The following is a 10,347-nucleotide window of genomic DNA, read 5'->3' as shown; positions in this document are numbered from 1 at the left end:
CTAGTTTTGAAAATACACTTGAGCAAACTTCACGCAGGCCTCCAGCTTCCCCCCCCCGGAAAGGCAGTCCACCGACGGCAGCTTCTTCCACACCCTTCGGGGGATTACAGACGTGCACGTAGACACGCCCACGCGCGTATATTCGCCGCCGCCCCTCCTGCTCTAAACGCACGGTGGCACGCAATATACCTTGTGCATTTACTTTTGTCCCTTAATTACATGTCTGCATTTGATCCATACTACTACGTAAAATCTGCTGTTTGGGGTACAATTTCCTTTTTTTTTTTTTTTTGCTTTTAAGTTTATTTATTTTGAGAGAGAGAGAGCTGGCGAGCAAGGGAGGGGCAGAGAGAGAGGAAGAGAGAATCCCAAGCAGGCTCTGCGCTGTCGGCAGGGAGCCCGAGGTGGGGCTCGATCCCACCAACCGTGAGATCAGGATCTGAGCTGAAATCAAGGGTTGCATGCTCGGCCAGCTGAGCTCCACCCCCCACCCCCCCGGCGCCCACTGGGTGTAATTTTCTATTGAAATGTAACTACCCACACGCATATATCTTGTAAGCGCATATAGACAGAACACGAAATGCAGCCAGCGCCCGGATACAGCCATGGAACCCAAAGGGTCCCTCATGAACCCTCCCTGGGCCTCCTTCCCACTCCCCACAAAGGGAACCACGGTCTCGACCTGTCAAATGTTGATCTATTTTTGTTCCCTGTGTAAATGGGATCATACCCTCTTTCTCTGCAGCGTCTTTTGCTCGACATCCTGTTTGTGGGACCCCACGTTGTTGCCTGCAGTTGTACATTAATTTACTCTCATCGCTGTGTGATCCTTCAGTGTGGGCATACACCACACTTTATTTCTACTCTTGATATTCTACTCTTGATAGACACTTGGGTAGTTTACGGGTTTTTGCCTGTTACAAATAGTGTTGCTGTTTTTTTAAGTTTTTTAAAAATGTTTTTATTTATTTTTGAGACAGAGAGAGACAGAGCATGAGCCAGGGAGGAGCAGAGAGAGAGAGAGAGACAAAATCTGAAGCAGGCTCCAGGCTCTGAGCTGTCAGCACAGAGCTTGATGTGGGGCTTGAACTCACGAACTGTGAGATCATGACCTGAGCTGAAGTCGACGCTTAGCCAACTGAGCCACCCAGGCACCCCACAAGTAGAAACTTTTTACTGTATATGTGGATTGCAAATATCCTCTCCCACTTTGTGGGTTGTCTTTTAACTCTTCTAAAGTATATTTTTTTATTGAACATATTTCTTCACTTTAATATAGTCTATATATCTATATTTAAATTTTTTGTTTTTTTAATGTTTTTTTTAATTTATTTTTGAGCGAGAGAGACAGAATACGAGTGGGGGAGGGGCAGAGAGGAGACACAGAATCCATGAAGCAAGCTCCCAGCTGTCAGCACAGAGCCTGACGTGGGTCTCGAACCCATGAACCACGAGATCAAATGGCTCGAACCCATGAACCACGAGATCAAATGGCTCGAACCCATGAACCACGAGATCAAATGGCTCGAACCCATGAACCACGAGATCATGACCTGAGCCAAAGTCGGATGTTAAACTGACTGAGCCACCCAGGTGCCCCTATATATATCTATATATTTTAATGGTTAGTGCTTTTGTGTTCGGTTTAAGAAACCTTTGCCTGTTCTAAGATCGTGAAGATGTTCTCTTGTATTTTCTTCTAAGGCTTTATTGTTTGAATCTTTCTCACTTAGGTGTAGACTTTATTTCTGTTTATGGTGTGAGGTAGGGGTTGTGGTAGGCTTAAAAGTGGGCTCCCAAAGACGTGCACATCCTAACCTCTGCAACCTATTACCTTATATGACAAAGTGTTTGCAGACACGATTAAGTTAAGGATTTTGAGATAGGGAGATTATCCTGGATTATGTAGTGGGGCCCTAAATACAACCACATGTATCCTTATAAGAGGAGGGCAGAGGGAGATTTCACACACACACACACACACACACACACACACAGTCACGTTTTCCCCAATTCTGTCCAGTTGACCCAGCACTGTTTACTGAAAAGATCATCTTTCTGCACTGCAGTGACATTTTGTCATAGATCAAGTGTGTGTTGTTTCTGGACTCTGTTCTGTTCCACTAGTCTGTTTGTTTGTTCTTGTACCAACACCACACGGCCTGAGTTTCTATACTTTCAATAGTTCTTGTTATCTGGTATAGTAAGTTCTTCAGTTTTGTCCTTTCTTTTTTTTTTTTTTTTTTTTTTTTGAGAAAGAGAGAGCAACAGGGGAGAAGGGCAGAGGGAGAGAGAGAGAGAGAGAGAGAGAGAGAGAGGGAGAGGGAGAATCTCAAGCAGGCTTCTTGCTCAGCATGGAGCCCACTGTGGGGCTCGATCCCATGACCGCAAGATCATGACCTGAGCTGGAAGAGTTGGCTGCTTAACTGAGTGAGCCATCCAGGTGTCCCTTGTTCTTTATTTTTGTATTTTAGGGAAAACACTTTTGCTTTGCATCTCCATATAAGTTTTGGAATCAGCTTGTTAATTTCGGGGGGGGGGGGAACTGCTTGGGATTTTGACTGGGATTTCGTTGAAACTGTAATTTGAAAAGAATCAATATGTTTACAATATTGAGTCTTCTCGTCCATAAAAATGATATATCCCTCAATTTATTCAGGTCTTATTTTTTTTTTAACTTTAATGTTTATTTATTTTTGAGAGAGAGAGAGAGAGAGGGAAAGAGAGAGAGAGAGTGATCAGGGGAGGGGCAGAGAGAGAGGGAGACACAGAATCCGAAGCAGGCTCCAGGCTCTGAGCTGTCAGCACAGAGCCCGACGCGGGGCTCGAACCCACGAACCGCGAGATCATGACCTGAGCCGAAGTCAGATGCTTAACTAACTGAGCCACCCAGGTGCCCCTATTTAGGTCTTATTTAATTCCGGTTCGTTTAGATCTTATGTAACGACACAAAATTGTTCTTTAAAAATGAGAAATTGAGATATAATTCACATACCATAAAACTCGCCAATTTCAAGTGTACAATTTTTAGTACATTTACGAAGTTATAAAGTCATCACCACCAATTCTCGAATATTACTAACACTCCCCAGAGAAACTCCATACCCAGTAATGGTCATTCCTTATTGTCCCCATCCCCCGCATTTGACAACCACTGGAACCTTCTGTCTCTATGGCTTTGCTTCTTCTGGACGTTTTGTATACACGGAATCAAACAACGAATGACCTTTTGCGTCTGGTTTCTTTCACTTAGCATAACGTCTTCAAGGTTCATTCACGCGGTAGCGTGCGTCAGGACTTCATTCCTTTTGGTGGCTGAATAATATTTAATTGTACGAATATACACATTTTGTTCATTCGCGAATCAGTTGATGGGCATTTAGGTTGTTTCCACTTTGGGGCGATTATAAATAGCGCTGCGGTGAACATCACGTGTAAACCTGTGTGTGGGCAGATCTTTTCAATTCTCCTGGGTATTCGATACCTGGGAGTGAAAATTCTTGGGTCATGTGGTAACTCTACCTTAAATTTTAACTCTACCTTTAAATACCTGCTAAACTCTTTTCCACCGTGGCTGCCCCTTTTTGCCTTCAGCAGTGTGAGGGAGGGGGTTCTAATTTGTCCACATCCTGGCCAGCCCTTAGTACTGTTTGTCATTTTGATTACCGCTATCCTAGTGGTCGTGAAATGGAATCTCACTGTGGTTTTTTTTTTTTTAGCATTCCGCGGTGGTTTTTCAAGGGGCCGTCACAGAGGCCGCACGCTCCCTAGGCAGTAAGAGGGGCCCCGCCAAGCTCCTGCCCCGAGAACCCCACTCAGCCTCAAGCCGCCGGAGCTTTGAACCGTGTCTGCAAATCGACGCTTGGTCTGGATTTATTTGGTGCGTCTATTAGCAAGATGTGTCCTAAGGTATCAGCAAAGCCTAAGAGAGGTTGTTTTTTTGGGCCTGGGAATGCTAAAAAATGTTTCCATATAAACGAAGGGTAACTGTTGTTCGCTTTATAGCATTTCAGCTTACAAAAGTTTCATAGGAACACTTGCGGATAGCAGGAACCTGTATTTCTAGGAAGTTGATGTTTTTGACGCTCCCATAGATGGTTTGGTTTAATTCTCTAACATAGATTTTATTTTCTGTAGAGCGGTTTTAGGCTCACAGCAAAACTGAGTGGAAAGTTCAGAGAGTTTCCACGTGTTTCTTACATGCAGAGCTCCCCCCGCTGTCAACATCCCGGTTTATAGAGCAACTTGACACATTGTTACCCAAAGTCCGCGGTTTACATTAGGGTTTGCTCATGGTGTTGAACGTTCTATGGGCTTGGACGAATGTGAGATGATATGTGTCCGCTATCACGTACCCCACAGAACAGTCCTCACTGTCCTAAAAATCCTCTGTGCTCGTCTATTCACCCCTCCTTCCCCTGCCCCCATCCCAGGAAACCACGGATCTTTTTGCCGTCCCCACAGTTTTGCTTTTTTCCAGAGTGCCGTAGACTTAGAATCCTATAGTATGTAGTCTTTGGTTTCTTTCATCTAGTAATATACATTCGTGTTTTTCATGGCTCGATGGCTCGTTTGTGTTTGGCATTGAACAATATTCCATTGTGTGGCTATGCCACGGTTTATTTACTCATTGACTTACCGAAGGGCGTTTTGGTTGCTTCCAAGTTTTGGCAACGGTGAATGGAGCTGCCGCAGACGTCCATGCTCAGGTTTTCGTGTGGACTCACATTTTCAACTCCTCTCGGTAAATACCCAGGAGTGCGCCCACTGGGTCTTATGGGAAAATTGTGTTTCATTTTCTTAGAAACGGCCAAACTGTGTTCCCAAGTAGCTGTAGCGTTTCGCGTTCCCACCAACCAACTGCGAAAGAGCGTTCCTGTTGCTCTACGTTCTCATCAACGTTTGGTGTTGTCAGTGTTTTGGATTTTGGCCCTTCTAATGGGTGGGTGATCTCATTATTGTTTTAATGTGCCGTTCCGTGCTATATGCTGAGCATCTTTAAAAAAATTTTTTTTTAACGTTTATTTATTTTTGAGAGACAGAGAGAGATTGAGAGCAGGGGAGGGGACAGAGAGAGAGAGGGAGACACAGAATCGGAAGCGGGCTCCAGGCTCCGAGCTGCTGGGGCAGAGCCCGACGTGGGGCTCGAACTCATGGACCGTGAGATCATGATCTGAGCTGAAGTTGGACGCTCAACCGACTGAGCCACCCAGGTGCCCTGATGCGCATCTTTTAAAAAAAAATAGTTTTTTACTTCTTGTTTGTTTTTAAATATCTTGGAGTAATTAATATCCGTATTAATTAATTAATATCATATTAATCCATATCCACATCCATATTAATTAATTAAGCAATTAATAGCCAACATCAGTATATATAGCTCTACTCCACCTTTAATTTTTTTAAATGTTTATTTATTATTTAAAAAATTATTTTGAGTTTATGTATTTATTTTGAGAGAGAGAGCGAGAGAGCACGAGTGGGGTAGGGGCTGAGAAAGAGGGAGAGAGAATCCCAAGCAGGCTCTGCACTGTCAGCAGAGATCCTGATGTGGGGCTCGAACTCACCAACCATGAGATCATGACCCGAGCCACAGTTGGACATTCAACTGACTGAGCCATGCAGGTGCCCCAAGTTTATTTATTTATTTAAATATTTATTTATTTATTTTGAGAGAGAGAGACAGAGGGTGCGTGAGCAGGGGGAGGGGCAGAGAGAGAGGGAGAGAGAGAGAATCCCAGGCAGGCTCCGTGTCAGTGCTAAGCCTGATGTGGGGCTCGATCTCGTGAACCGTGAGATCATGACCTGAGCTGAAATCAAGGGTCAGACGCTTAACCGATTGAGCCACCCAGATACCCCAAGTTAATTAATTTTTTTTTTTTTAGTTACCTCTACACCCCACCTGGGGCTCGAACTCATGACCTAGAGATCAGTGTCTGTGTCTGTTCAGATCTTTTGTCCCTCCTCCCCCCCTCTTTTTTTTTTTTAGTTTTCATTTGAATAATCTCTACACCCAACGTGGGGCTGTAACTCGTGACCCCAAGATCAAGAGTCCACCGACCGAGCTGACCAGGTGTCCCTGCCCCCCCTTTTTAAGTTGGGCTGTCTGTTTTCTTTTTGTTGAGTTTTAAGAGTTTTGTATAGTTTGGATACCAGTCTTTTATCGGATATGCCTTTAGGACTATTTTCTCCCAGTTTGTGGCTTGTCTTCTGATTCTCTTGAGGTTGTCTTTTGCAGAGCACACGTTTTAAATTTTAATGAAGTAACACCTTGGAGTAATCACTTCTCTCATGGATTGTACCTTTGGTGTTGTATCTAAAAAGTCATCACCGAACCCAAGGCTGTCTAGATTTTCTCCTATCCTATCCTCTGGGCGTCTAATGGCTTCAGTTTAAAAATGTTTTATATTTGTGGCAAGTGGACAGAAATGTAAGGTGATTTTGTATACTGATCCCATATTAGTGACTTTGCTAAATTCACATAAAGTTGTTGAGAGATGTGTTGAAGTCTCTTTCCATGACTGTAGTTCGTCTGGTCCTCCTGTTAGTGCCATTAAGGTTTTTTTTTCTTTCTCTTTTTGAGTTGGTTTTTTATTTTGAGAGAGGGAGAGAGAGAGAGAGAGAGAGAGCGAGTGTAGCGGGGGAGGGGCAGAGAGAGAGAGAGGGAGAGAGAGAATCTCAAGCGGACTCTGCATTGTCAGCACAGAGCCGGATGCAGGGCTCGATCCCACAAACCGTGAGATCATGACCTGAGCCGCAGTCGGACGCTCAACCGACTGAGCCACCCAGGGGCCCCTGTGTTCTTATGTTTAAATCGTATTTATTGTAGGTATGTATGTATGTCCTTATTTATAGCGCGAGCAGGGGAGGGGCAGAGACAGACAGGGAGAGAGAGAATCCCAAGCAGGTGCTGTGCTGTCCTTGCAGAGCCCAACGCGGGGCTCGATCCCCAAATCAAGAGCGGGACACTCAATAGGTTGAACCATCCAGGCGCCCTGAAATTGTGTCTCTTGTAAGCAGCATGTCTTTGGGTGGGTTATTTGTATCCAGTCGGCCATTCTCATCTCTCCCTTGGAATATTTGGAGTGATGGAAAAAAAAAAAACCTACATATTTCAATTTAATCAGAATGAACCGACTCTTTGAGGTGGAAGATGGAATGACCCTTGCCCTTGAACCCGCTCCCCTCCTTCCTGCTTCCCAGTTAATGTTGTTTATATTATTTTTGCTCTGTTGGCATTTATAACACTTGAATTGTGTGTGTGTGTGTGTGTGTGTGTGTGTGTGTGTGTGTTTCCGCCGTAACCTCTTCCCTTGTTTAGTTTTAATTCTATACTGAAGTGCATTTCAGGCTGGCCCCAGTCCCCACAGCTTCTCCATTTCTGAGCTCATTTCTTTAGCGACGTCCCTGGGGTGGCTAGGGTCGCGATTGTCTGCAGCGTTTGCTTTCGCTTTACGTCCCCTTTCATTTGTCTTACGAACTGGCTCGTGGTGAGACTTCACTCGAAAAAGTGGTTTCCACTTCACCTCCAGGGGGTTGGCTAGAATTCAACTTACTGCCGCCTGTGTTGGTGGGGATGTGGAACTCACTCGTGTGGCAAGACTGCGTGGTGGGTGGCCGGGGGCCGAACAGAGCCCCCCCCCCACCCCGTTACCGAGCAAGCCCAACCTCGAGTAGGAATCCGGCAGAAGCGCCTGGATGCCTGTAGCGCAAGAAGTGGCCCCGAATGTCCACAGCAGCAGCCGTCGGACAGCGCCCCCAACGGGATCTACCGCGATGCGCGCTCGACGGTATAGTCCCCCGAGGGAATTCTCTTCCGGAGCAAGAACAATCTACAGGCACACGTGCCCGCATGGAAGGTTCTCTCTGACACGCGGTGACTGAAAGACTCCAGGGACTAAAGAGCGGACGCCGGGTGCTTCCATTCGCGTGAAGGACAAAAATCGTTGGAACGAATCCCCGGTGATGAACGACGGAAGAGTTGTTGCCTCTGGAGGTGGTCTTGACCGGGCCATTGGAAACGCTCCGTCTCTTGGTTTGGGTCGTGGTCACCTGGGTGAACACCTGAGGAAAAAATCGACTGAGCGTTTGCTCAGGATCTGTGCCCCTTAGTGTGTTTTATGCCTCAGTAAGTAATCTCTGCCTCCATCGTGGGCTTTGAACTCACAACCCTGGGACCAAGAGCCGGATGCTCCTCTGAATGTTACCAGTCCTTCGTCGAGAGGTGCAGTCCGTGCTCTGCGCCCGTCCCCCCCACCGCCCCGTACCTGGGTGAACTTACGACTGCTCTGACCAGCGGAGGGTGACCGAAGGGACACTGGCTGACTTCCAAGGCTAGGTCGTAACGTGTGATGGTTTCCCCTGACTCTCTTTAGACATGCGTCTTTGGAACCACCATGTAGGAAGCTGGCTGTCCCGAAGCCACCGTGCCGTGGAGACAGACTGTGCAGGGAGACCGCAGGTGGAGGCGCCCGAGGGGCCCCAGCCGTCCAGCCTCTACCACCCTTTCATGGGTCCCAGCTGATGCCACGTGAGCAGAGACCAGCTATAGGTTCGTCAACTAAACAAGCTGGCTGCTGTTTATGTGGGGGTGGGTTGATATGCGCCAATAGGCGACTGGAACACCCAGTGACTTCATTCCCCAGGGCTCCCTCCAGGCCCTCTCTGCTCCACTCATGCCAGCTGCACCCGGGCACACTCAGTTCCTTGCTGCGGGAGCCAGCTCCCCAGTCTGTGCGCACAAATCTGCTCCACTCTCCCAGGCTCAGCCTCTGCCCTGCCTCCTCCGGGAAGCCTTCCTCTCTGCAGCGTTGGAAAGTGTTGAAAAGCAAGCTGATGATAATGGGGGGAGGTGGGGGGTATATGGGAAATCTCCGTACCTTCCACTCAGTTAAAAATTTATTTTTCCTAATGGTTTATTTATTTTTGAGACAGACAGAGCATGAGCGGGGAGGGGGGCAGAGAGAGAGGGAGACACAGAATCCGAAGCGGGCTCCAGGCTCCGAGCCGTCGGTGCAGAGCCCGATGCGGGGCTCGAACCCGCAAACCGCGAGATCGTGACCTCAGCCGAAGCTTGACGCTTAACCGACCGAGCCACCCAGGTGCCCCAACCTTCCACTCAGTTTTACTGTGAACCTAAAACTGGTCTAAAAAACAAAATCCATTTTTTAAATGTTTATTTTTTTTTTTGAGAGAGAGGGGGGAGTGAGGGAGAGAGAGAGAAAATCCCAAGCAGGCCCCACCCTCGGCACAGAGCCCAACATGGGGCTGGAGCTCATGACCGTGAGATCATGAGCCGAAATCAAGAGTCAGACACTCACCCGATTGAGCCACCCAGGCGCCCCTAAAACAAAGTCTATGAAAAAGAAACTCGGGGCGCCTGGGTGGCTCAGTCGGTTAAGCGTTCAACTTCTACTCAGGTCACGATCTCACGGTTTGTGGGTTCGAGCCCCGCGTCGGGCTCTGTGCCGACAGCTCGGAGCCTGGAGCCCGCTTCGGATTCTGTGTCTCCCTCTCTCTCTGCTCCTCCCCTGCTCGTACTCTGTCTGTCTCTCTCTCTCAAAAATAAATATTTAAAAAAATTAAAAAAAAAAAAAACCCAAGCAAACTCAAGCTGACTCCAGAACTAGACCGTGTCTAGGTTATATTCCCAGATCCCCTACTCCCAGTTGGGTGCCCTTAGGCAAGTTACTTAGCTTAGAGCCTCAGTTTCTCCATCCATCAAATGGGGTGGTAGGAGTGGCTTACTTCCCAGGTCGGTGGTGAGGGCTGATCTATGGAAAGCACTCAGAAGGACCCCAGCACGCAAGAAGCCTTCCACTATGTTGGCGAGTATGGGAGGCGGAGACAGAAAGATGACGGGCAGGGCCTCCTTTCCTCAGGGTGGACAGGGAAACCTCTCTGAGGAGGGAGCATGTGAGCAGAGAATTGAAGGGTATGGAGGAGAAGGGAGGGAGAGCGTTCCGGGCAGAGGAGGAGTACTCCAGGGAGACTAGCGCGGAAGTTTCTTTGGAGCTCAAGTGTGCGCGCACTGAAGCCAGGAGGGGCGTGTCGGTGGGGTGGCCGGGCGGGGGGCAGCATATCCGCTGGGGTCGCGGGTTTCCCCAGAAGACAGACCCTTGTGGATTGCAACAGCCGCTACTCTAGTGAACACCTGTTATGTGCAGGGCACTGGGTGTGTTAACTCGTTGCACCCTCAGAATAGCCCTACCTGATAGGTACTGTTATCCTGGCCGTTTCACGGGTAAGGAGCCTGAGGCACCGAGAAAGGGGTTCGAGGGGGGCCTGGCTGGCTCAGTCGGTGGAGTGGCCGGCTCTTGATCTTGGGGTCGTGAGTTTGAGCCTCAC

Source organism: Panthera uncia, chromosome B4 (genome assembly GCF_023721935.1).
Source record: "Panthera uncia isolate 11264 chromosome B4, Puncia_PCG_1.0, whole genome shotgun sequence".
NCBI classification, from domain to species: domain Eukaryota; kingdom Metazoa; phylum Chordata; class Mammalia; order Carnivora; family Felidae; genus Panthera; species Panthera uncia.
The sequence above is the reverse complement of the archived record's forward strand: the minus strand, read 5'-3'. Positions refer to the sequence as shown.